Source organism: Giraffa tippelskirchi, chromosome 6 (assembly GCF_054371585.1).
Source record: "Giraffa tippelskirchi isolate mGirTip1 chromosome 6, T2T-mGirTip1v1.2.pri, whole genome shotgun sequence".
In the NCBI taxonomy this organism is placed as follows: domain Eukaryota; kingdom Metazoa; phylum Chordata; class Mammalia; order Artiodactyla; family Giraffidae; genus Giraffa; species Giraffa tippelskirchi.
Genome location: NC_137280.1, coordinates 64,666,477 through 64,694,352, shown reverse-complemented (window position 1 = coordinate 64,694,352; position 27,876 = coordinate 64,666,477). Strand labels below are relative to the sequence as shown.

General features: G+C 47.1%; 1 long non-coding RNA gene across 1 annotated transcript in view; it reads right to left on the bottom strand.

The window, feature by feature from the left end:
• Positions 1–579: 579 nt before the first annotated feature.
• The window catches only part of LOC145508920 (uncharacterized), a 221,339-nt gene continuing 194,042 nt past the window's right edge, over positions 580–27,876 (bottom strand). Inside the window, exons 5-7 of the long non-coding RNA XR_014055691.1 lie at positions 23,401–23,548; positions 3,367–3,547; positions 580–1,181 (exon numbers count right to left, since the gene is read on the bottom strand). This is a non-coding gene — a long non-coding RNA (uncharacterized LOC145508920). The remainder of the gene's footprint in view (positions 1,182–3,366; positions 3,548–23,400; positions 23,549–27,876) is intronic.

The following is a 27,876-nucleotide window of genomic DNA, read 5'->3' as shown; positions in this document are numbered from 1 at the left end:
AGAGGTCAGAGCTCTGGCCCCACATGAGAAACCTTACTGGGACCCTCAGGGAAGCATGCCCGAGGGTGATTCAGCCCCTGTGACTGCTGTAGCATCTCTAAGTAGGGGAATGCACACAATCAACCTAGCCTTGGGGCTCAGGGGGGAAACTCTACCCATGAATCATGGCAGCTCAGAAGCTTCTCGGGGCCTCCCTGGGAACCCACTGAAAGATGGTGTGTGTCACCAGGGGCCTGGGAAGCTGCACGGTTCTCATGTGAAATGAGACCACTGCATGAGTTTTGGTGATCTCTTAGGATGTCTCATCAGTTCGCAAGATGATCTATCTGCAGGTGATAGGGCTCAGAAATGTCAGGTGAGACATTCACAAATTGGTGTGGTTTTCAACTTTTTGTAAAGTGGATACTTGGCTAAGTTGCACTCATACTATCAATAGATGGAAACTCAGAGAAGGTGAGGGACTTGTCCAAGGACACACAGCTGTAACTAAGACAAACCTGGAGGTAGAACTCAGGGGTCCATAGTCCCCTTCCCCAACACCACCCTGCCTTGTTTAGAATGAAAAGACCACATAAAGCAAAGGGAACAAATATATACATTTTAATTGGATAATAAAGTAACAAGAAAGAAGAGTAAGACCCAAAGGCGATACATTCCTGGACAATCACAGACTGTTTGTGACATTTAAGAGCTCTGGGACAAATCTCTATTTTAAAATTTTATAATATCTTAAAGTTAAAATGCAATAAAATATATTTAGTTAATTAAAACGAACATTTAAATATAGTTTTAAATATCTCCTTTTCCACTCTGACACAAAACAGCATGTAAGCTAATATATTCTTTATGTCAATGTGGTGGCACTATCTAAACCTTGTTATTCAGACTCTAAGAGCTGAAAGACACTCATTGAGCCCACAATACAGATGAGAAAAGTAAGGTACAGTGAGAGGAAATGACCTGCCCAAGGGAACTCAAGCAGCTCAGGGCAGAGGCGACACCGGCTCTAACATCACCCCCTATCTAGTGCTGTGGAATTCTGAGGGCCAAATGCACTTCCCGAGCTTCTACGGACACAGACGTTCAGTTTCCTCTGGCAGTCCTTACCATCCCACGATTATGTCCACAGGTCCGGCATAATCTCGGAGGCAGGTGGCTGATTCTCTTGAAATGTGTTGTAGCTACCAAGAGACAGGAGTGAACATGGTTAGTCTGTCAATGTGTACAGGAGAAGGGACCCTGAACAGCAATCAGCATGAAAGCAGATAATGAGTGTATTCTCTTGGTCCAAATAAAAGGTATTATATCCACACAAATGTAATAAAACTATGGAGCAAGTGCCAAGAATAAGGTAGTTGACAGGGACAGCACTCCTTGATACATGGCTGAGTAGGAGAAAGCAAGCTGAGAAAAAAAATCTGTTTATCAAAAACAGTACTCTGTGCATGTGTTTGTGTGTTGTGTGTGTGCATGTCTGTGTGTGCATGTGTGTGTAAGCTCTGCAAGGATGTGTTACAAACCGATAACCTAAGCAGAGAGAAGGCAGAAACAAGATCTGGGGGCTGTGATCAAGAAAAGACATTAGCCTTATCTGGACAGCCTTTTTTTCCCCAAGCTAAAAAACATTTAGTTACTATTTATGTAATAAGTGATTGATTTGAAGAAAGAAAAAAAAAGAGAAAAATGGAAATAGAATAGTATTCACTCATCTATCATCTGTTCCGGCTTCCCCAATGGCTCAGTGGTAAAGAATCTGCCTGCCAATGTAGAAGCTGCAGGAGACCTGGATTCGATTCCTGGGTCAGTGAGATCCCCTGGAGGAGGGCATGGCAATCCACTCCAGTATTCTTGCCTGGAGAATGCCATGGACAGAGGAGCCTGAAAGACTATAGTCCATAAGGGTCAAAAAGAGTCGGATGCAACTGAAGTGAATCAGCACATCATCTGTTCACTCAATTCTCTGAACGGCAACTCTGTGCCAGGAACAGAACAAAATGAAAATCACAGCCCCTGCCCACGAGGCGCTTATACTGTAATGGGCGAAGGGGGAGGTCCGCCTGCTTGGTATACATATTCAGGGATGTTCTACGTGCTCTGGTGAAAGAAGGAAACAGAGCAGAGTGGGAAAATACTGATTTCCATGTTTCAAGGCAGATACAGCAGCTGAAGCAAAGTCCTCAAGTAAATTTTGCCAAGACCTGCCATCTTAAAACAAAACAATCAGGACAGCAAATGGACAAATGGACAAGGCTTTGGTAATTTTAAAGGAATTTCAGCTGTCTTTTTCACTTTTTGACCACACCCCATGGGATGTGGGATCTTAGTCCCTGGCTAGGGACCAAACCTTCACCCTCTGCAATGGAAGGCAGAGTCTTAATCACTGGATCACTGGGGAAGTCCCTCAACTGAATTCATAAAGGAATATGACAGTACCAAGGATAGTTTGCAGTTCCCCCCAAATTTAATCTTCAAGGAGGAAGATGGCTTGGAAGCCTTTTAAAGGCACTGAGTCTTTGGCTGTCTTTATCAGTGCATATGGTTTACTCTGCTTGGCTAGAGCATTGCTTCGCTCTCCCATTCGCCAGAATTGCTGTTTTGATTTGAAACTCCAAAAATAACTCATGAGAAGCCTGCTGTGTGAGAGGAAGATGGTCGCACATAGCTCCAGGGAGGAAAAGAGAAAGCATTTGATCTGAATCACCTAAGAGCTGAAATTGAGTGCAAATATCTCCTGTAGCAACTGCTATATAATTAGTCATCCTTATGGAATCCTTTCAAAACCAAGGCAGTTCAGCAAGGAAGTTTAATTGGAAAGAAAATTTCCAGACCAACTATTCTGTCAAAAGCATGTTAAATGAGGATAGTTCAGCAGTGACCATGGGCTTCCCAAGTGGTTCAGATGATAAAGGATCCATCTGCCAGTGCAGGAGACAGGGGTTCAATCCCTGGGTCAGGATGATCCCCTGGAGAAGGAAATGGCAATCCACTCCAGTATTCTTGCCTGGAGAATCCCATGGACTGAGCTTGGGGGGCTACAGTCCATGGGGTCACAAAGAGTCAGACACAACTGAGTGACTAAGCACGCATGCACAGCAATGACCACATGGCCAGTAAAAGCTATTAGGTGTTTTGGAAGAGAGGATGAAAGGGAAGGTGTGCTCTCCTACGTGCGTTAAATGTGGTAATATTCTAGGCTCCTTTTTCCAGTTTCACGTGTCTTCTAGTCACCAGGCAAAAGGATTCACTTCTCTCTGGGTCAGTGTTACTGTGGGGACCACCCACCGTGTGAAGTGTCTCCTAGTCTCAAGAAGCCAGAATCAAAATCTCAGAGATAAAGAAGGGGAGACAAAAGAAACTGACACTCACCATCCAAACCTGTTCATTAAGTGCAGACTGTCCCATTCTAGGAGGACCACATTCATCTATGGGCTCATGGGGGACTGCAGTGACTGGGAACGACCTTCACCCTTGAACTTTTGTCTTTGTCACTTACTAGTGTGTGACCTCTACCAAGTTGTTTAACATCTCTGAGGAGCAGTTTTCTCATCTAAAAAGCAAAAAAAAAAAAAAAGGATTATGCTCTTACGCAGTGCGAAGAAAGGTGGGAAGGAGCATCCGGTGTTTCCTTGCTACTCAGAATAGGTCAGCTGTGGTCCAGCAGCATCACCATTACCTGGGAGTTCATCACTGGTGCAGAATATCAGCTCCACTTGGCTTAAGTGACACAGCATCTGCATTTAATAAGGGCTCCTAGAAGTTTATGCATGGCTCACATTGGAGAAACAATGGCCTCAGCCACCTCTCAGGTGTGTGATTCTGCACTAGATGACCTGAGTGCCCTTTAAGGGGGACAAGTGGGTTCCTCAGAGGCCCATTTCTAGATCCTGTCCTGGATTGCCATCCAGCCTTCCTGCTTCCTGTCTGCAGGGGGGAAATCAGGGCAGATCCCAGGCCCTCCTGAAACCAAGGCAATCTCCATCAGCCTGGCTGGGCCACTCCAGGGTCCAGAGCTGTGTCATCGAGTCATCACACACGCCTGGAAATAGACCTTGAGCGTGGAAAGGAAGATGAATACAGCTAGTAACAAGCAAATGGGAGTGGAGGCCTTGGGAGGGCAGAATGAACCACAGATCATGGGGCCTCTATTATAAGACACGGCCGCATCCAGTCAAGAAAGAAGACCTATACATCCTCCGATCGTGCTTATACGTGCACAGACCATCTCCAGAATGACAGATGAGAATCTTCTGAGAGTGACTGCCTCCCGGGAGGAAGATCTGTTACCTGGAGAAGTGGAACTCGTGGTGGACGCTTTACTTTCATTGCATGTCTTTCTGGACCATCTGAATTTTCATCGGTGTGAATGTATTCCAAGGAAGGGAGGGAAGGGAAGAGAGAAGGATAAAAAAGGAAAGAAAAGGGAGGAAGGGACGTTCAATTTAAAAAAATAAATAAATAAAAGATAATTGAGTCACTTGTTATACAGGGTTAAGTTTAAAAGTCCTCCCAGGAAAATTCAGGCCACTAAGCCATTTTTTTTTTTTTTTGCTTAAAGTCACATCACTTAGCCTATGATCCTTCGTTTAGGCTGAGCACTTGGTCCCAGCATACCTGTTTCTGAAAGTGCTCAGAAATCTGGAGAAATTCAATCAGGGAATGTCCCATGTGGCAGAGCACTACCTTGTTTATTTGTCCCCAAGCTCACAGATAGTAGAGACACCCTCCTCTCTAGAAATGCCAGAGGGTCCTGACTCCAGCCCACTTAGCTCAGTGAGGCAAGGTAAGATCTCTCCCAGAAGATGCTTAAGTCCTGGTTTCCAGAGATTTCCAGGGACTCAAGTGGAGTCGGGGGACACAGCGCGTATACTTTGTGTGAATGTGTAAGTGTGAACTGAGATAAGAAACAAAATGTAAGGTAACGTGGAAAATCCTAATTGCAGAATAAGCAGTACTGGCCGTGCTCAGCTTATAAGGTGCTTCCTAAATCCTTAATGGGAGCAACAATAGAAACCTGAAGCTAAAGATGAGGACTGAGGCCCAGCGAGGTCAGTGGCGAGATCGGGAATTAAATGCTGGACCTTTGCTGTCCCCGGGCACACCCTTCCTTTCATGTCCCAGCGTCCCAGCCGCCTTCAGAAAAGATCCACACATCTCCTGGTGCTGGACACATGACACTATGTCTTTATGGTTGGTGGCTGGAAGTTATTTCTTCATAAAAAGTATTACTGAGTCTTCAGCTGAGCATTTATTCTACTGATAAGGACAGCAAGGATGGTGTTGTTCCCTTGAGGCACCTGGCTACTACTGATGATGTCTAGTCGATCGGATAAGTGGCCAGCTCTCACATCACGAACTCTTGGGTTGCGTCCCTGTTACTCCCATGTGTACTCTGAGCCAGCATTATTCTAAGCACTTTACCAACTCACTGAGTGCTCGTAACATACCATTATTGTTCTTGGCGTACACAGGAGAAAGCTGAGGCACAGAAAGGTTAAGTAATCTGCCCAAGTTCACACAGCTATTAAATGTCAGCCCTGGGATTCCAAAGGCGGTCTGACGGGAGCATGTGTTTTAATCATCACACACCAATGCTCTCACGAGGTTGTCAGAGGCGGTGGTATGAGATCATAAAAAATAACATGCTTACTGGGCTGCCTGGCACAGAGTAAGGGCTCAGTAGGTTACAGAAGTTAATGATTAGAAGTTAATTTCTTTGGTTAGGCAAAAACACAGGACTACTATAGCAGGCACGTGGTTGATGGCGGCGGGCGGGGGAGCTGCTGCCTGCTGTGGTACTATTCCTGGACAGGTGTCCTCCCCACCTGTCCCCAGCTGGCATTCTGCCTTGGAGTCTCGGCACAGGCAGGAACAGGGGCACTATGCCCTTGAATCTCTGCGCTGACCTCTCCCGTGGAGAGCTCACATGGAGATCTACGTAGGGGCAGCCTGGGGAGGGGACCAGGTCCGAGGTTCACCTGGAGGGAAGAACCATCAGATTCCAGAACCAACAGTTCTAACCGAAAAGCAACAGATATGTGCTTCTGAGATTCTCCACAAATGGTTAATCACACAGATTTGAGGGGTTGGGGGGGGGCGTGGCAGGAAGATCCCTCATACAGAAGAGGCAGAGTGATCTCAAAAAACTGGTGCAATTAGAGCCCTGGTGTGGCAGAGCGGGGTGACTGTCCGCTGCTCTCTCCATCCTCGGGCAGACACGCTCCATTCTGTTCGGGTCCTGGGCAGGCAGCAACAGCCACGCAAGGGGCCATCCTCTTACCTCTGTCAGAGGCTGGCTTAGGAGGACAAACTGGCCCCAGCTGGCCAGTAAGACACAAGGGGAAGTAGACTGCGGATTTCTGGGGAATATTTTTTTCCTCTAACAGAAAACAGATAGTTGCCCTAAGAAGACCCCCCTCTTCTTGCCTGCCATGCTTCCTGCTCTGGATGCTGTCATGATCAGGTGCTGACTGCAGCAGAAAAGGGCGGCTCAGAGAAGCGAGCCCAGTGCCCTGATGAGCCCGAGCTATCAAATGCCTCCTTTTTGACACACCTAACCACACCAGGTGCTGGGGGCAGGTAGGCGCGGGAGCAGGGGGGGAACGTGGGGAAACAGAAACCCCTGAGCACCAGCGGTGGAAGCACAAACAGGTAGTCATTCTGGAAAACAATCTGGCGGTACTTGTGAAATGAAGCTTGAGTGGTGCAGTGACTCACCCCCACTCTCCCCCCCTAGCCCTGGATCCGTATCAGAGACTCTCCCACAGGCCACGCGGGGACAGAACTTGGCTGAGCTTCTCCCTGAAGTGTGTCAGCAGGGATGAAGAAAGTAAACAAGGCAGGGCCTGCAGTCAGGGGAGGGTGGACACAGCCCCTCACGTGAGCTCACCATGCACAGGCCAGCAGGAGAGGAGCTAAAAAAAGAAGACTGCTCTGAGTCAAAAGGAAAACAGAGGGAGATCTATAACAGAATCCTGTTTGTCAAAATGAGAAACAGATACCTGATCAGAACAGAACAGGAGGTACCATGTGGGGCACACAGCAAACACTGGGAGGAGCGCGAGTCTGAGAATCTCCTAGGGAAGAGCTGGTCTCTCTCTGTAACTTCCCCAATCCCGGGAAAGAGATGATGCTGTATGTGATTGACATATCTCAGACTGCCGTGGCTGTCCTTAAGGTGGTCCCCTCTTCTCCACTGCGATCCCTCAGACTTCTGGGAAAGATCTGGTGGCCCAGAAATACCATGTGTCCCCCAACAGCACCATTTCGTTTCCAGTTCTGCCCCTAAGTGAGTCTGGCTGTAAAAAATCCCTTCCTGTACACCACCGCCTTCTCTCCTCCTGGAACATGTCTTTGAAATACATTCCCCAAACTGGGACAAAAGGTCGAAGGGATGCTTTGATAACTCCTGGCAACTGATTTTCCCCAAAGAACAATATAAGCTGCTGCAAGCCACGGAGGTGCATGCCACATTCCTCAAAAATTCTTAAAATAAATTTTAAATCCTATTAGTCTAACTCTTGGTGACTTACTTTTGAACTGTGGTGTTGGAGAAGACTCTTGAGAGTCCCTTGGACTGCAAGGAGATCCAACAAGCTAATCCTAAAGGAAATCAGTCCTGAATATTGATTGGAAGGACTGATGCTGAAGCGGAAACTCCAATACTTTGGCCACCTGATGGGAAGAGCTGACTCATTTGAAAAGACCCTGATGCTGGGAAAGATTGAAGGCGGGAGGATAAGAGGACGACAGAGGATGAGATGGTTGGATGGCATCACTGACTCAATGGACATGAGTTTGAGTAAACTCTAGGAGTTGGCATGGACAAGGGAGGCCTGGTGTGCTGCAGTTCATGGGGTCACAAAGAGTTGGACACGACTGAGCGACTGAACTAACTGATTGAACAGTGACTTACAGGTAATGGGTCTCCACAGTCACACTGTTCTGGTGAGCCTTACTTTCCCTCCTGGCTTCACTGATGCTCTGTATTTCCTTTTATGAGGTCTGTCTGCCTTAGGAGATCTGTCTCCACATAAAGGGACCACCCTCACTCGGGTGGGCTGAGGGGATGGTGTGAAAGTTGGGGCACAGGAGCAGCAGCCCAAGGTCACCCAGGAAAGAAGAAGAAACAGAGGGATACAAATGGAAATATTTGCATGAAAAACTGCACTTTAAAAAGCCCTACATCTGGGATTTCCATGGCGGTCCAGTGGTTGAGACTTCACCCTCCAAGGCAGGGGGTGTGGGTTTGATCCCTGGTTGGGGAGTTAAGATCCCACATGCATCCTGGCTAAAAAAAAACAAAAGAAAAAAAAAACATTAAAAAATAAGCAGTATTGTGGCAAATTCAATACAGATTTTAGAAATGGTCCACATTTTAAAAAATCTTAAAAAATAAAAGTCCTACATCCACTGAGAATGTGCCTCCATCATAAAATGTCTGCACACACTGGAGGGATGGAGGGAACTTGCAGGAGTGACCCTAAGAGCTGGAGTGCTGTGGATTCTGGGGTTCTGGGCATTCTTTAGAATTTTTTAAACCTCCCTGGTGGCTCCTGCTCACCCCTGACTCCATCTCCTCAGCACGCAGGCTTCTCTGCAGACCGGGAAGTCTGTGGAGCGCTCCTCTGCCCTCGGATCAGGCTAATTCCCACACTTCCTCCCTGGCCCAGCTTCATCATCAGTTCCCCTGGGAAGCATCCCCCTGCCTCTGAGGGCTGATTCGCTGCCTGTTCCCACCCTGCCCAGACATTCTGGGCTTCTCTGGTCCCAGAGTCTGTAACAGCAATGGCTTGAGCTGGACTGCTTTGACAATGACCTTTCAATTAGAAGCTTAGCATTTCAGGGAGTGGACAGAAACACAAGGACTGTGCCATCCACGGCAGGAGAGTCTGGTCTGGGAAAGGGGAGAGTGAGGACAGAGGGAGAGGTCCTTAGGTGGTCTTGCTCTGGCTTCTCCCCTTCTACTCCTGACCCCTGCACCACCAATCCAACCAGTTCTTCAACCACTGATTTCTCAAGTGCTTGTTATCGCCAAGACACTGGGATGAGGAACTGCAACACCAAAGCCATTCTTTGAGTGTTGAACCTAGGTAGAGTCAAAGCTTTGACATGAGGAATGTCAGATAACCATGGAGGAAGGGAGTGAGAGATAACAAGACAAGACAGTGGAAGATGGATGGCATGTGGGTACCGTATGGTTTGGGTACAAGAAGGCAGGTCCCTGGGGGCTGCAAAGGGAAGTCCTCTGAGAACCAGGATAGGAAGGATGGTCATAGGGGTAGGGGAGTGGGGGAAGGGCTGGATGGGGGTAGGGCGCTGCATATTAGGAGTCGGTGAAGAGCCCGTGCAGGCTGGAACAGAAAGAAAAGATCAGGGAGTCCTGGGAGGTGTGTTGGGGCCAGAATTTTGAGGACCTTGAAAGCCAGGCAGAGGAATCAGTGCTGGGAAGGAGCAGGTGAGGACCATGAATCGCCATGTAGCTGATGAGAAAAGTTTCTGGAGAGACAGGTCTGGGATAGCCCTCAGGGAGGACAAGAGAAAGAACCCAGTTATTTAGAGTAACCCCTGCCAAAGTCACAGCAGGGACTGAGACACGGGGATCCTGACCTTCCCTTCCCATCTGCCAGCACGGCCACCGTCACCACCTATCACAGCACACTGTCGCTGTGACCCCAGGTGGGACCGCAGAATTTTCTGCCAATTGAGTCTCCTGGCAGCCCCTTACCGATCCATCCAGAGCGACAGGAGATGCGAGGCAGAGATCTGACCTGTCACCCGCTTCTCATTAGCTTCTTTTATTATCTTCCTAAAAGAAAATGTCTTGCTGAAATGTTTGGCATGTAGGTGGATCTGTCACCTTGCTAACTGCCTGTCTTTCCAACTAGGATCGAAGCTCCACATCTGCTTTGTTCAGAGTGTGGGGCACCGAGCAGGGTGGTCAGCAGGTTATCTGGGGAATGAATGGACGAAGGTATAAACGGAAGTCCCTGAAGGCTGGGGCTGAGTCAGGTTTATACAGCTGCCCCTGCTTCATAGGATACCCAGCACAGAGTCGCTCATGGGGTTTCAGGGAAGTCTGCCAGCTCTTCCTCATGCCTCAGCTTCAGGGAGTGATGAAGCCCTTCTTCCTCTGTGGGGATTATGCTGAAGACTGACCTTGCCAGGTGCAATGTCTATTGTTAGCAGTTTCAACCTTGAGACCCTCGCTTCCTTCCTTCCCTCCCTTCAGGGCTCCGGACTGGGCATCAGACTGGCCTGAGGACAAGAATGAAGGGAAGAGAGGCCACAGTGAAAGAGGCATGAGGAAGAGACCACCCCCCCCCCGAGATGTCACAAGTTCATGCACACTTGTGCACATGCACATGAGTTGTGAAGGCTGGCTCTAGTTTGAATGATTCAAGAAACTTGCTATGTGACCATGGCTGAGTGGTTTTTCCTCTAGCCTTCAATCTCCCTGGTGATAAAACCTGACCAGCGAAGACGAACATTTCTAAGGGTCCTTCAAGAATGAAAATGCTAAGAATAAGAAATCACCTAGGGTTACACTTCAGAGTGAGGTCCATGGGGCTAGAGCTTTTTCATGGCTTTTGCATGCCTAGCACACAGTATGTCAAATATATTAAACCTACCCAGATACCCTTGAAAAGAAAATTCCCATGTAACTGCAAAAGCTGAGTAGAACTTGATAAGCTGTTATAAAGTTACATATAAACAGGTAATGTTATTTCAGTTTTGCAGTTACGTTTTCATATTTTGAGACTAGTCATTGTATCAACATATAACTTTTCTAATTTGCTTGTGGGACTCCAGAATACTGAGAGGTCCCATGCACTCTTCTGGTAGAGCCTTCCTAGTCAAAAGGACCTATCTGAGGTGTTTGGTGAAAATGCCCGTTTTTGGGCATTACCTCCCTCCTCCCCCTACCAGCCACTGAATCAGAAAATCAGGTGGAGGAGCTTAGGAATCTGCATTTTAGCAAGATTCTCAGGTGATCAGTTGCAAACTGAAGTTTGAAAACCACTGCCATAAAAAGCAGCCGAGAAAAGTACCTAGGGTAGGCAATTCTGGAAGATGAACCAGGGTTATAAAGGGGACCGAAGAAGGAGAGATGAAACAGAGATGACAGCACAGCGGCTCCTGCTTTGCATGTGTGCACACTGCTTCTGCCCACGTGCGTCCTGCATGTAAACACACTTTGCAAAACCCTGACTCACCCGGTGCCGACCTCCTCCCTGAGGGGGATATTCACACTCACATGGCCTGGGTCTACATCCGCTTTTGTGATTTGCGGGAAGAGAACGGTTCCAACATACGGAGTGCAAGACTTGAAGACCGAAACCACCACTACCGGGGACTGGTACTACAGAAGGATATATAAATAGTGCTGTCACCCAGATGTTTGCTGCAATTGGTGCTACCTTTGATTGGTGACAGATACTAGCTCCAGCAGCGAGCGGTCTTAACTCATCCATGGAGAGGGAGGTTTTGTTTAATGTCAAGCCATATGCACCAGTTTTTACATACGTGCTTGCATGTGTGCATGAACATGTTGTTGTTATTTAGTTGCTAAGTCATGTCTGACTCTTTTGTGACCCATGAACTATGCAGCCTGCCAGGCTCCTCTGTCCATGGGATTTTCTAAGCAAGAATACTAGAACGGGTTGTTGTGTTCTTCTCCAGGGTCGATCTTTCCAACCCAAGGATCAAACCCGTGTATCCTGTATTGGCAGGCGGATTCTCTACCACTGAACCATCAGGGAAACCCATCCATGAACATATACACACCCTAAACGTTATTTGCAGGTGTCTGCAAGTTTCTGCAGTAATTAGAGATGTAGCCCAGTTGTCAGAGGTCATCTGGATTATAATGCTGAATGCTAACTTCCAAGGTATCAGGAAGATGCTAGGGTATCAAGGGTAGGCAAAAGAGTGAACAGATAGGAAGGACCAAGTACTATGTTGGGATTTTCCCATGTATGTTTCACATCAATTGACCGGGGAGAGTATTATCAGTTCCATTCTCGTGATGAGGAAAACCAAGACACAGAAAAGATCTGTGACTTACCCACCACCCTGTAAGACTGAACTCTGACCTGGCTAACCCCAGAGTTCACGCTCAATGCCTTATGCAGTGCTGCCTTAAAATTCTTAAGCTGTAAACATGGTGGAGAGAGAAAAAGAGGATCTATTCCAGAGAGAGGAAACTGATCTCTCTAGTCAGTGGGATAACTAAAAGTAATTCCTTAACAATTTAGTTTACAAACAATACATGATCATTGGGAAAAATAATTAACAGATAAGCAATAAAAAAAAAGCAAGTAATCACATCTCTCCCCCCAAATAACAGTGGTGTTTGTTTATACTTCTAGTTTTTTCTTTCCATCAAATACATATTTTTTTTCTAGCCTACAAATAAAATGATACGATTTTTTACAATTTTATCAACAATGTTATAATGCTGATTTTTTTCAATGGGTAATTAGTGATGCCTATCCAATCCTAATCTTCTGTGCATTTATGTCAATCCATATTCCTTTGCAGATTCTAAGGCAGAGAGATAAAACCTTTCACTTCTCGGTTGTTTGTTTCCTGTTGCCTGTTCATCAGCCACAAATGCATTTAGGAAGGATTAAAGAGTGTTCTGTCTAAATCCTTTGTTCTGCTGAATGATGCAGCCTTAGAAAACATACCAAAAAAAAAAAACAAACCCAGAAAATCAGGTTGGTTTCTTCCTCCCTGCGGATGGAAATGGAGCATAGGTTTTTGCAGCAACCACGAAAATGATCCAAAAAAATAAAAGAATCTTAACACCAAAGGGGAATTGCAGCTGTATTATGCAGAAGGGCTTGAGTCAGGCTCTCTCGCTGCCCCCTTCGCCCACTGCAGGGAATAGCCCTCCAAACGCCACTCCCCCCCCTCACTTCCTGCCTTCCCCTAGTTGGGAGAGTGAAAAATAACCTCCCATCCCGCCCCCTCTTGCTGATGTTAACGAGGCTCCCTATTGAGACATAGTTAATCACATCCATTAAGAGCCCTTTACACTTGGCCTTGCCTGCCAGGCACAGGCCCTCTGTCCAGGAGAAGGTAGGTAAGATAAGTCAGGTCATGAGATAATTTGTGTATTATTTTTCTTTTCCCCCCTCTACCTAGTTGGGTTTTTTCCCCCCATTTTTAGGGTTTTTTTTTTTTTTTTTCAATTTAGGCATAATTAACACTCAGTGAAATGTCCAGATCTGAAAGCAACAGTTTGATAAGTTCTGACAAATGCACATACCAAACACACTAAACCACCAAGACACAAAACATTTCCCTCACTCAGAAAACACCCTCTGCCCTGTTTCCAGAGGCAACTATGGCACTGATTTCTAGCACTACTGATTAACTTTGTGTGCTCCAAAAATTCATATAAAATAAATCATACTATGTTTAAAGATGAGCATGAATGATGAACAAGAACAGGCAGGTCTAGTGGGAAAGAAACGAAGGACAGCTGGTGCTCAGACAGGAGTGCAATTCTCCCAAAGTGGTTTGATTGGTAAGAATCACTCTTCATTTAATTTATCTGGTGCATCCTTAGGAAGAGTCCACCACGAGCCTGGGTTATGCACTGGGAGATGGAGGGAGATGAGGCAGACAGAGCTCCTGTTTCATGAGGAAGCTAGTTAGGTAAACACATCAGTGCAGTCAGTGGTCATATGTTCTATGGTATTTGCAGCTTATGAAAACGGGAATGATCTTTTCCCATACTTTGAATGCAGACTCAATTACACCTCACAAACTCAGCCCTAAAGATCTAGTACACCGAAAGAGTCCCAATAGCTGTGATAAGACTAGCATTTGGACTTAAAACTAGCCTGATGTCTCTACCATGTGGGCCTCTGTTTTCCTCATCTGCAAAGTGGGTGACCTCTCCAGGTGGCCACAAAGGTCAGCTAAGGGCTCCACAATAACACAGCCCTGTACACATGATGGAGGGGGCTTAATGCCAAGATCTGAACCCCTCCCTATGAGGACTGACAACCTAGAATTTAAATAATGATGGATGCCAACGTGTGGGGAAGAAAACAAGTTTATGACTGAAAGACCGAACAGAGCAAGGCAGTGAGCAGCCTGATTCCAAGTCAGCGGCCCCAGCCAGCTCACGCCTACTGTGCCTTCCAACTCGGGCAGCGCCTGACTTTTGGAATGTGTTTGGAATCCCAGGACAGTCTGTGCATGTTAAATTAGGAAAAAAAAAAAAAATTATCTGCAAGGTTTTGTTCACATGTTAAAGGGAAGTATTTAGGACCTACTGCCTTGAAAATAAATCTTCTGTAACTCACCTCTGGGATAGTGGAAAAAAAGGCCTTTCCAGTTAGGTGAACAGGGTTTTGAATGTGGGCTCTGTGCCATTTTTTAGATTATTTATCATCTCCTAGCTTCAGGATAATAATATCTTTCCTGCAGGGTAATTATTTAGAGCAATGCATTTAGATAGCATAGATGCTCAATAAATGGCAGTTGCTTTTTAGTTTGGGGGGAGACTCAGAAAGCAATGGGGTCTCATCACCCAGAAGCTGTATCTTGGAGGAAATCAGCTCATCATGAAAGGGAAAGAGGCCCAGGGTGGTCTGGCCACCCAGAGCTAAGGCTGACCTCAGCTCAGCCTGGGAAAGGTGAGGCCAGGATAGCGTGTCTCTGTCAGTGATGTGGGAAAGCTAAATTAGACTACAAATCCAAATTTGAGGCTGGCCCATGCTCTGCGCCCCCCTGAGAGCCCGGCTGTGCATGAGCAGAATGCACTAGGCTTTTCTCGGATGAGGGGAAGGGACACGTCTTCACTGGAGAGTGAAGATGGCTCCATCGGAGGTGGCACGGGGCAGCTAGGAGTCCAGCCGGGAGCAGAGTGCACGCAGTGGGTTTCCATCAAAGTCACCAAGGGTGACTGGTTAAATATTCCCAGGCTGGTCTACTTCTTGGTCTCTGGAGGCCTGGAGTGTAGTCTATGAATAATCCGTATTTTATCAGGCCCCATGGATACTTCTGACACTTTCCAAGGGCAGGCTTGGGAACTGCTCCCGCAGTAGGGAAGGGCCAGGTGTTGGCCTCAGAAGGCCTTGGTTCAAGACCCAGCTGGGCACCAGCTCTCAGGACCAATTTTAAAATTCTGGGACTGGACCCAGGGCAAGGCAGGCTGGGACATCTCTGCAGGCTACAAACATAAACAGAGAAATAGTCATATGAACTCTGCACTGTTATATATATATGTGTGTATATGTATATATATGTGTATATATGGTTTTATATATATATACACATAACCATATATATACATATACCTACACACAATATGCTTTCATATATACATATACATGTATACATGCATAAAACCACATTATCTATGTACCTATACATGTAAATGAGCTTCCCAGGTGGCACTAGTGGTAAAGAACCTGCCTGCCAATGTAGAAGACATAAGAGATGTGACTTCAGTCCCTAGGTTGGGAAAATCCCCTGGAGGAGGGCATGACAACCCACTCCAGTATTCTTGCCTGGAGAATCCCATGGACAGAGGAGCCTGGTGGGCTACCGTCCATAGGGTCAAAAAGAGTCAGATAGGCCTGAAGCAACTTAGCACAGCACCTGCATGTATACATGCATAAAACCACATACGTGTGTACATATATATGTGTACATGTATAAAGTCATGTGTGTATACACATACATACATACAAACTTGTATACACACATTCACATTTCTATACATGTGCAAGTGTATACACACATGTGTATACATACATGCATGCATACACAGGTATAGGCACACATACATTATGTGTTTGAGGATTAGTATTTCAGTTGATCCTCAAACATCTCTCAGTTCAGTTCAGTTCAGTTCAGTTCAGTCACTCAGTTCTGTCCAACTCTTTATGACCCCAGGGACTGCAGCACGCCAGTCATCCCTGTCCATCACCAACTCCCGGAGTCTACTCAAACTCATGTCCATTGAGTCAGTGATGCCATCCAACCATCTCATCCTCTGACATCCCCTTCTCCTCCTGCCCTCAATCTTTCTCAGCATGAGCCTTTTTTCAAATGAGTCAGTTCTTCGCATCAGGTAGCCAAAGTATTGGAGTTTCAGCTTCAACATCAGTCCTTCCAATGAACACTCAGGACTGATCTCCTTTAGGATGGACTGGTTGGATCTCCTTGCAGTCCAGGGGACTCTCAAGAGTCTTCTCCAACACCACAGTTCAAACATCTCTACTCTAGCACTAATAGCCCATTTTCCTGATGAAGAGTCTGAGGCATGGAGAGGATATGAAACTTGCCTAAGATTACAAGACCAGTCAGTGGTAGAGGCGGAATTTGAAACAAGGCAGACTGACTCCAGAGTTCCTGTGCATCCTCACTACATTAGGGCAGATAACCCAAGAGGCTAAGCAGAGGAGAGATTGAAACAGGCAACTTGTACCTGGGTGGAGACTGTGACCACTGACGTCTGCCCTGAATTCCTCTCATTTCTGTACTTACAAGTTGTTTCTCCATTGAGAGCTGGAGTCAATGTCTCCTGCCTGTGTACCCATACACACCATAGCCTAGCCAAGCTGATTCAGAAAAGTAAAGCTCAAATTGCATTTTCCCCACTCCGTATCAGTTTGCCCTGCAAACCCGAACCCAACTTTCCTAGCCCAGTCATGTTTACCATCATGAATCTCACAGTCAGCAAAAAGAATGACACTGGCAGTTAGAGCCCGTCAAATTAAACCATGGGGTGCCTAAAGCAAGAAGGTACCAGCTCCACCAAAGCCACTGGCTGGCAAATAAGACTAGAATATAAGGTCAGCAGGGATGGCTGAAATGGACCATCTGCTGCAGTCAACAGGTAATAGTAACAAAGATGGCAGCATGGAATGTCCGCTTAAAACGAGGGAGGAAACCATGGTTGGTTCCAGGGCCTGGCTTTACTCGCTACGGACTGTGTGATCTCAGACCACTCTTCACCTCTCTGGCCTCATTTCCCCAGGTGATGTCCAAAGAACTATCAAGCTCTTCTCATGATTCTCTTTAGCTTCATCTTAAGCACTGGTGATTGCCATAGCATTTACTTTTGACTTGGGGGGAGAAATCCAGCAAACTCCACTTTACCACTGTAAGCAAACGAGGGGACAGAGGGTGACCTTATAGTAACACAGTAAGTCACTGATGAAACCTCCAAACCCCAGGAACTCCCAAACCCAGGCTCTTTCCCTCCTACTAGTTAATACCGCTCTGCTCCCATGCTGGATTCTAACTCACCTTTGTAGGAATTCACACCCTCCCACACTACTGGACGTGTCTTACAGTCACTCAGCAGTTCCTCAATTAATGCAGGCTGGTGAGAAGTTATCAATGTCACTGGATTTTGTTACCTTGCCCCCACCAAAGGCAGCTGCTTCCTTGACATTGGTATCAATCGGGCCAGGAAGTTTCTTTTTCCCTGCAATCTGTTGTATGCAGCAAGATCAGAGGGATCTGTCAAATGAAGGACGGAACCAGCTGGTCACGTGGAGATACCGGCTGGCCCCTCTGGATTGGCCCATCCCAGCCCTGCTGGCCGGTTGGTCAGTCCCCTGTGCTAGGGGGTTCCTCTGTCTGATAGTGAGAACAAAAGGAGAGTTGTTACGATAATTAATCAGAAGCGCCGTCATCATGCTAAAGAACCTTTGGTCTGTTCCAAAGCCAGCTAGGAAACTGACCTCACCCCTTTCCTATAAACTCACGGCCTCAGTCCATCCAAGACTGTGGGATGAAATGTGTCTCCTGGAGGCAATGTGTCCTGGAAAACAAAAGATTTTCTGAGGATCTGTGTCTACATCAGATGGGACGTCTACTCATCTCACAGCTGAGAAAGTTAAGGTTGATCAATACCAATGTGTATATAAGTATATAGTGCATGTAAGACTCTATTCTCTATTTTCAGACGTGCTCTGATAGGCAGAATAGTGGTCCCCCGAAGATGCCCATGCCTGAATCCCTGATATCTGTGACTGTATTGGGTTACATGGCAAAGGGGAATTCAGGATGCAGATGGAAATAAATGGCTAAAGTGCTCACCTTAAGACAGTGAGATCATCTTAGATTGTTTCTGTGGGCCCAGTATAATTGGCAGTGTCCTTAAAAATGGAAGAGGGAGGCAGAAGAGAAAGATGTGAGAAAGGAAGAAAGGCATGAAAAGAGGACATGCAGCTGGCTTCAAAGATGGAGGAAGGGGCCACAAGCCTAGGGATGCAGGCAGCCTTTAGAAGCTGGATGAGCCTGCAGAAAGAACCAGCACTGTGTTCCCTGATTTTAGCCCAGAGACCCACCTTGGATTCTAACTTATAGAACTGTAAGATAATAAATCTGTGTTGTTTTAAGCCAGTGAATTAAAAAGCAGAGACATCACATTACCCACAAAGGGCTGTAGAGTCAAAACTATGGTTTTCCAGTAGTCATGTATGGATATGAGAGTTGGACCATTAAGAAGGCTGAATGCCAAAGAACTGATGCTTTTGAACTGTGGTGCTGGAGAAGACTCTTGAGAGTCACTTGGACTGCAAGGAGATCAAACCAGTCAATCCTAAAGGAAATCAACACTGAATATTCATTGGAAGGATTGATGTTGAAGCTGAAGCTTAAATACTTTGGCCATGTGATGCAAAGAGTCATTGGAAAAGACCCTGATGCTGGGAAAGATTGAGGGCAAGAGGAGAAGGGGGCGAGAGGATGAGATGGTTGGATGGCATCATCGACTCAATGGACATGAATTTGAGCAACCTCCACGAGATAGTGAAGGACAGGAAAGCATGGCATGCTGCAAGTCCATGGGGTCACAAAGAGTCAGACACAGCTGAGTGACTGAACAACAACATATACCATATACCAATCGAACTACGTCCAATGAGAGAACATATGGTTCTCTTCCATTCCCTTGGTGTCAACTTCTCAATCACTTGAAATCAATGGTTCCTGAGGCCAAGCCAAAACCATAACCACCAGTCAATGCCTTAAAGGAGTCCACATCATGCCAAGAAGTCAGACACAGGCAGAAAGAGAAGAGGTCTGTTCCTGCTCTCCAGACAGGAGGAAGTCAGAGACCTTCCAACAGAGGAAGATGACTCCCGGGTGGAAGAGCCCACAAAGAAGGCTAGAGATGGAATGGAACTTGAACTCAGGTGGGTCAGGATATACAGGGACAGGCTATTAGAGAGAGGGGAGTCCCCACTTACTGAGGACCTGCCAAGAGCCAAACCCCAGCAGATGCCTTCAGACAGGTTCTTCTCACGAGAGTCCTGGCACAGGAATGTGATGCCCATGTCACAGCTGCGGACGCTGAGGCTCAGGGTGGTGAAATGACTTGCTCACAGCCCCAGAGCCAGCCTCTGGTAAAGCTGGGATTGAACCCAGCCCTCTCACTGGCTGGAGCCCATGAACCCCTCAGGCTTCCAAAGAAGAAAGGCCGCAAACAAGTCATAAAAGTCAAAGAAAGACACTGGCAAGTTCGAAGGGATGAGATCTTGCTCGCCGTGACTGATGCCCCACACAAGGATGACAGGGCTGGGGTGACAATCAGGTAGGCCTTAACCATCACGCTGAGAGGTCAGGCTATTTTTAAAAGTGGAGACGGACAGGGTCAGAGCTACGCTTTCAGAATTTGGACTTGGCCATGGGGAGGAGCAGGGAAAACAGCACAGCTGACATGAGACCCAGGGTGGAAGGCAAGGCGGGGGTGCAGGCCGACTGAAGGAAACAGGAAGTGGGGCCAACAGGAGGGAAGCAGAAGCAGGACTGCTGGCTGGAGAGGGGTCCAGGGAGAGGGAAAAACCACTTCTCCTTCCCTTTCTGATGAGGATAAGATTATGCCTTGAGAACAGGGCTCCGCACCCCCCAAAAAAAAATAGGAGAGGAAGAACCCTGGGCACATGTCCCCTACAGAGGCTGCAGTACCCAAATCATGTGGTTGCTTGGACCACCTGCGTCCACGCTGGAGCTCCGTCCATCGGGAGCTCTGGCCTCAGGCCCTGGGTGACCCAGTGGTGCCCCTGCCCCTGGTATCTCAGGCCCAAATCCAGGCACAGAGATCAATGGAACCCGAAGGCAAGTGATGAGAAATGGCAAGAAAAATGGATGAAGAAACTGAGGCGCAGCGGGATCAACAACTCGCCCAATACACAGCGAATGTGTCCCAGAGTCAGGATGCTAACACAGGCCCTTCTGTGTACACCCTGCCTGTACCACTCAGGGACCCAGCAGGGGAGAAGCGAAGGAATAAACACTCTGATCTCGCTCCCTTCCTACCATCGGGCCTGCCAGTGTCTTTGCAACCGGAGCCCGAGGGCACAGGAGCCCCATGCAGCACTCCGCCTATTGCATCCACACAGGTAGGCCTTCAGGTGGGGACACGGAGGTTACCCAGGACCTCGTCACTCCCACAGCTAAGACTCCGCAGCAGGAGGCCACCTGCCTCTCTGTACAAGGGCAGGATGCCACACATGCCTCCACCCCAAGCTGGTCCAGCAGCATCATCCCTCTCCTTCCTCCTTCCTCATTCCCACTCCGGGGCCCTGCCCTGCTTCTATCATGTGCAGAAATCTCATGTGGCCTTCTTTAGTCAAGGCAGGCCATTGGAACAGCTGTCTCGAGAGAGCAGGGCCAGCTGATGCCACTGCCAGCCAAGCTGCCCACTCCCGGGCCCTGGCCCGCCCCAGGACCTGGCCCGCCCCAGGACCCTCCCTGCCAGCCCTGCACACGAAGGCCTGGCTGCCAGTAAAAAGAAAGGGCTCCTATCTCTGATTCCACAGGGCCCCTGATAAGAAATGTCATCCCTTGCTGTGTAATATTACCCGGCCGGATAAGAATCTCTATCAAGCTCAAACACATGGCTGGCCACAGAACACAGAGCCCGCTGGAGCAGGATCATTTATTTGCTTAAGCTGAAAGCCCCAGGCAGCAGAGAGAAGTACACTGAATAAGAGACTAAGAGCCAAATTAGAATCTATCTGACCTGGGGAGTCGGGATTTTTTTCTCCGGAAGGATGAGGCCCCAGAGGACACCAGCAGGCCAGCCTCACTTCTCTCCTGACTCAGTAGGCGCCTTCACCACCTTCTTTCCTCAAAGGGCACTTTCACTTAAGTGATCACATTTAATCCTCAAGACAACCTCAAGGGAAGCATTTTTAGCCTTCATTTACAGATCAGGAAATTGAGATTCAGCAAGGTTAAGCAACATGGCCAAGGTCACACAGGCAGCCATGCCAGCTCACGGAATCAGACCCATCCGGTCTGACTCACCAGCCTGTTCTCATATCAGCTGCTGGGTCGCTCGGCTATTACAACTAAATTAATGAATTAAGTCACATCAGCCCGATGGACAGTGTCAGCTACACAGTATCATCTGGAAGGTCCATTTCAAGGTTCTCTCCCATTTCCTTCGAGTCTCTGTAACCTGGGGAATAAAGGAGCCTGGCAGAGCATCAAAACTCAAGGCAGGGGAGGGGAGGCCAGGGATGGTACCCAGGAGAGAGAGGAGGGACACCCAGTGCTTCCACTTCTGCTGGTGTATTTGAGGAGTAGGAGGTAGAGAGCACTGTGGAAAGAAAACTCCCCCTGCGTTCATCATTCAGGTATTCACAGATACTAAGGGAAAGGCTACTGTATGCCTGGATCTGGGCTTGGTCCAGGCAATAATTATCATCGCAAATGAACAGATCCTGCCCTCAAGGAGGGGTCTGTCTTCTGGGACTCACAGATCAGCAGAGTTGGGAACCACAGATTGTAAATGCAGACGCAAGAAGTCTAGGCAGCTGATTTGGGAGTGGTGGATGTGTACCATCGGAGCCGTCAGCATAGTCTGCACACTGTGCCATGCCTTCCTTTTTTCATTTTTTAAAGTCAACTTTGTTAACTGGATGTGAGGGGAGTTTGGAGGAGAGAGAATGGATGCATATATATGTGTGGCTGAGTCTGCTTTGCTGTGCACCTGAAACTAACACAACATTGTTAATTGGCTATACTCCAATATAAAAGCAAAACAGTTAAAAACAAGATAAAAAGTAAATTTAAAAAAATCAACATTGTTAAGGCCAACAGCAGTTAATACAACTTCAAGACTGTTCCATATCACTACATAAAGCCACCCATTCCTTTTAACAGCTGTATGAAAGTGAAAGTGAAGTCGCTCAGCCCCGTCCGACTCTTTGTGCCAGTCTCCTCCATCCATGGGATTTCCCAGGCAAGAATACTGGAGGTATTGTGATGTAATCAAGCAATACCCAGCTAAGGAGCAGGTAAACTGTGTCTCGTTGTGGGAGATGAATGGGTGAAGCACAGGGGACTGTTAGGGAAGTGAAAATATGCCATATCATACTACCATGGTGGATACACGGCATTACACAGTTGTTAAAAAATGTTCAACCCCAAGAGTAAATCCTAATACAACTATGAATTTGGGTGATAATGATGTCAGTGAATGTAGATTTATCAACTGTAATAAATATACCATTCTGGTGCAGGATGTTGCTGGTAAGGAGGTTGTATGCGGGGACAGAGGATGTACGGGAACTCTATACTTTCTACTCAACTTTTCTGTGAACCTAATAATAATAATAATGATAATAATAATAAAATCAATTGATCAGGCAAGTATAAGTTTAGCTCAAAAATCTCAGTTTCATCTGTTTTCTATTGACAATTTTTTTTCCCCTAAATTTGGGTCATAGTCTTTTGTTTCTTCACATAGCCAGTAATCTGATTACAAACCAGACATTGAAGACAGGGTTAGGAGATTAAGAGGTATAAACTACTAATTATAAAATAATCAACAAGCCTATAGGGAACATAGCTAACATTTTATAATTACTATAAATGGAGTATAATCTATAAAAATTTCGAATCACTATGTTGTAAACCTGAAACTAATAGTATTATAATCAACTACACTTTGATTTTAAAAATAAAAACTAAGCATTGCATGTCAATAAATAAATAAATAATAAAAGCAGCCCCACTGTTTGCTATTTAAAGCAACGTTGAGATGAAGATGCTATTCACATCACCTGCACCTATGCATGTGTTTGTGCAGAATAAGTTCTAAGAATTCAGCCAGCACCTTTAAGCCTGACTTTTCCTGCCCCCTTCACAGTAGGCATAAGAAAGTCTCACCCTTTGCCTTGACAGCTGATGGCTCCTGGTGCACCTGCCCTGTTCAGAGACCGGCAGGGGCTCCCCTAAAAGCACCTTCCTACTCCTTGTTGAGCAACTGCTGCCATTCTCACAACAGCACATGAGTAAACAAATATGTGTCTCTTGGGTCGCCAAGACACCATTTCTTCTGCCTCTGCCTTAACTGGCTAGTGGTGGTTGAGTTCAGGAATCAAGCTGAACACAAAACAAGACACCTACCTCTCTTCATCCAAACTGCTCCCAGAACTGGTAGGCTTTCTTCTTTTTCTTTTGGACCCTGAGATGCTCAAGAATGCAGAGAACCCAAGGCTGGAGAGAGGCAGATCTTCCACGGGACCTCAGAACACTTCTGAAATCACTGCTCAGCCTAAGAAAACACAGTAAATCAGTGTCAGTTATGCAACATGGAACCGAGGCACCCTGAAGGAAAGCATCTGTTACAAACAGAAAAATCTAATATCCAGAAGGCAAAGAGAATATGTCTTCATGGCCGAAATAAAGTGGAAGCTAAGGTAAAGGAGGTCATCCTACATGTGGGAGGCTGGCCATCCCCTGGTAGATGCTGAGGGAAGGGCAGCAACCTGAGTAGAGCCCAAGACAGAGCTGCGTTCCTCTGGAGCTCTGAGGGCACTGAGGGAAATGCCGTGGGCCATGTGGTCCTGGATGGAGGGACCAAGAGCTTTGGGAACAGAGGAAGGCATCACTGACTCGTCCTGCATAGATGAGAGAAGAGGATATTTGAGCTAGGTATTGAAGAGCAGAAATTCACCAGGCAGGGAAAAGTGGGGAAACTTTCAAATGGTCTTAACAGCACATGCAACATGGAGTCTGAAAGAACGGTCTGCCAGTAGTCAGGCTGTAAAGGGGATCCCTCATGGGCTGTGCTAAGAGTTTGCTGCCCGCCCCCCTCAGATGCCCAGATGCTATGGAGACTCACAGAGGCTCCTGAGCAACAGAGTGACAGATCAGATCTAGGTCTCAGCATCAACGTGAAGAATCAGCTGGTGAGTGAAAATTCTCAGCCATGTGGGAACCAGTAAACCATCCTTCAGAACAACAGACAAAGTGGCTACAACAGTGGCCTCTGGAGCCAGCCCTCTGTCTTCAAATCTCAGCTCTGCCCCTACCAGCTTGATCAAGTTACTTATCTACTCCATGTACAGTCTTCTCATCTGTGAAATGAGGTAGTATCAGCAGTGCCCTCTTAGTGCTAGTACCTGGATTGTGAGTCAGATGAATTCATATACATAAGGTGCTTAGCACAGGGCTCAGGATACAATAAGGGCACAAGACATGACAGCTTTGGGACCACTCCATCTCCTGTGTTCCCCTACAATCCTCTTTTAGCACTGACGGTTCATTTGAAATACAAGTGGCCATGAATCTGAGCAAAACAAACATGATTTGCTTTAGGAGGGCTGGAACCCCAGTCTGAAATAGAGTTTGGGAATTTGCCAGCATCTTTTCAGATCTCCCTACATCCCTGTAAGAGGATGACCTAAGACAGTGGTTCTCGATGCCGCTGCACCATAGAATCACAGGGGAGATGTTAGAATGCTGATTCCCTGGGCTCTGTACCTAAGTCAGGATCTTTGAGGGTTGGGTCCTGGCAACAAGGTTTTTAAATTCCTCAGTTAATTCCAAGGGAAACCCTGTTTGAGAACAATTGACCTATGAGCTTCCCTCATGGCTCAAATAATAAAGAATCTGCCTGCGATGCAGGAGACCCAGGTTCAATCCCTGGGTTGGGAAGATGCCCTGGAGAAAGGAATGGCAACCCATTCCAGTATTCTTCCCTGGAGAATCTCATGGACAGAGGAGCCTGGAGGGCTATAGTCCATGGAGTAGCCAAGAGTCAGACACAACTGAGTGACTACCACACACCCATGACCTATGAGTCAAATTCAGCAGGAAAGGGAAACCTGGCAGAAGAGAAAGTGCCACCCTTGGAGCTGTGTCACCTCCAAAAGGCACTCAGCCCTCTGGGCTTCTGTTTTCTCCCCCAAAGGGTGGGTGTGATGTTGCCTGGACCCCATATACTTCACAGGGCGGTGGGAGGCGACCCTAGGCTAACAGACTGAGAGAGCCTGGGTCACTAACACTGTGACACACCCCTCAAAGCTCTTCTGGGGACAGAGGAGGGTACCACACCCCAGTGATGAAACCAGGAAGGGAACTAGTGCTGAAAGCACTGGTGAGATGCAGAGAGTTAGTAATGATCTTAAGTCCTCTCACTAACCAGCTGTGTTACTAGCGGTCCCACCTTTTTGAGGTTGTTTCTTCAGTGGTTGACTAGGGATAACCGGATACTATATTGACCTGACCTACCATTCAGGCAAGGGAAGAATGGGAGGGCAAGACAGGAAGATACAGGTTGAGCTATGAAGAATCAGGCTCATGCAAAGCATTTGAAAAAAAAATGTTTGACATTCTGACTGCTCTAGGTCTTTGTTGCAGCACGTGGTTCTTTGTTGCAGTGTTTGGACTTTAGCTGCAGCATGCGGGATGTGGGATCTTAGTTTTCCAACCAGGGATCGAACCTGCATTCCCCTGCATTGGAAGGCAGACTCTTAACCACTGGACCATCAGAGAAGTTCCCATGCAGAACATTTTGACTGAGCATTTTCCAGATCTTCCCTGGAATGTGAAAGATTCTAGAGGGAGAAATGGCCCCTTTGACAACAGTTGTGACTGAGGGGCTGCAAGTATTTCATGAAAGTTTTCATCCGGGCAGGGTGGGAGGGAGCCTGCCGGGGTCCAAGTGGGGTGGGTGATAGGCCAGCGGGGCAGGGTGTGGCCCAGGGCTGCCCCGGCCGAGACGTTAAGATAGGAAGTGCTATCTAGGGACAATGGAACCACAACACCGTTGTCCTAGCCTGAATCTGACAAGAGGGGATAAGACTCCAGGAAACAGTTCTCCGACAGCTGGTCAGAGCAGCTCTGACAACCCGTGGGCTGCTTTCTTTATTCATTCATCCATTCGCTCATGTGCCTTACCAACCTTGGTGCATATCAACCACATACCAAGAACTGTGTTAGATGGTGGGGATGCCGAGGTGAATAAAGTTCGATCTGCACCCTTAGGAACCACAAAGATAAATAAGGCAAAGAAAGAAGCAACATTTAAGTATAATACTATGTGCTAAAATACAACAACAATAATAATATTGATGGCCAACTCTGCACCAGGAGACATGCTTGACATTTTTATATTTAACATCTCAAATCCTCGGTGTCCTCTCCAAGTCAGAGTCCATGTTCCATTTTACAAATATGGAAACTGAGGCTTAGAGAGGCTGATGATTCGACACAGATCATGCAGCAACTCGGAGGCTGGGCTTGTATCTGAATTCAGGGCAGCAGTGCTCCGACACTTGAGTTCCTTCCCTGTGGCTCACTGCTGTAATTCAGAGAATCACATGAGAATGAGACAGAGGACCTTTCCCCGTGAACCTCCTACAAGCACTGTCCTCCTCACTTCAACAAAACAGTTTAAAAGCCATAACAAGCAAACAAGAAAAAAAAAAAATGAGGCTTGGCACCCAGCCTGGGCTCATCAGTCAATACATGCTGAGAAGCCAGGATCCAACTCTCACAGCATCTGAGCAGTGGAGTGGAGGTGGGAGGTATTTGGGAAGTAGCAGGCTTGGGGTTGAATCCTGGCTTCAGTATTTACACTTCCCTGAACCTCAGTTTCCTCATCCTAAAAATGGGAGCAATAAAACCCATCTGAGAAAACTGGGACAAGATCCAGGACACAGAGACAATTTCCTGACCTTTAAAATCCCTGCAAAATGCCCCCCAACAGGTCTCGGGGGAAGGAAACCAGCAAATGAAAGCACAATCAGGAGACTCACTGGCACATTTTAAGAGCTCCCACCGGGTCTGGAAACAGACACCACATGGGAAACGTGGTGTCTTCCACAGAGCGCTGGTTCCCTCCCTCCGACAAGGCAGCCCTTAAAGAAGGGCAGGAGCTTGCTTCAACCCTGGTGCCACACCTGCCCACCTACCTGGGCACCACCTCCTTAACCCTCCCAGGATGGCAGCCACCGATGCCCAAGTTCTGCTCAGAAAGCTGGGGTACAACCAAACAGGGCTGTCCTGGGGCAGCTGCGGCAGGAACGATGATCACTATGACCTTCAGTTAACATTTACTGAATCCTGACTTTGTTGCAGTCACTACGCTTAGTTTTTCTGTTTTTTTGTTTTGTTTTTTTCTTTTTTACCAGCAGGAAGGCATTCATGGTTTAAATCAGAATTTAAAGCATCAGACTTAAATGACTCCAGATTCCTCAACTTGCTCAACCTTGAGCCAGTCACTTTACCTCTCTGTGCCTGAGTCTGGGCCTGTGGGTCATCTCTAAAATATACACTCCTGGGGGACTTCCTTGGTGGTCCAGTGGGTAAGACTCTGTACTACAGGGGGCGCAGGTGTGATCCCAGGTTAAGGAACTAAGATCCTGCATATTGTGCAATGCGGCCAAAAATTTAAAAATAAAATTGATACTCTTCCATTTAGCCCATATTTATTACTATTTAAATACATTCCAGGGACTAACAGGTACTTCCCTGGTGGTCCAGTGGCCTTCCTTCGCCTTCCAATGCAGGGGGTGCAGGCTTAATCCCTGGTCAGGGAACTAAGATCCCACACGGCTCATGGCCAAAAAACCAAAACATAAAAATGGAGGCAAT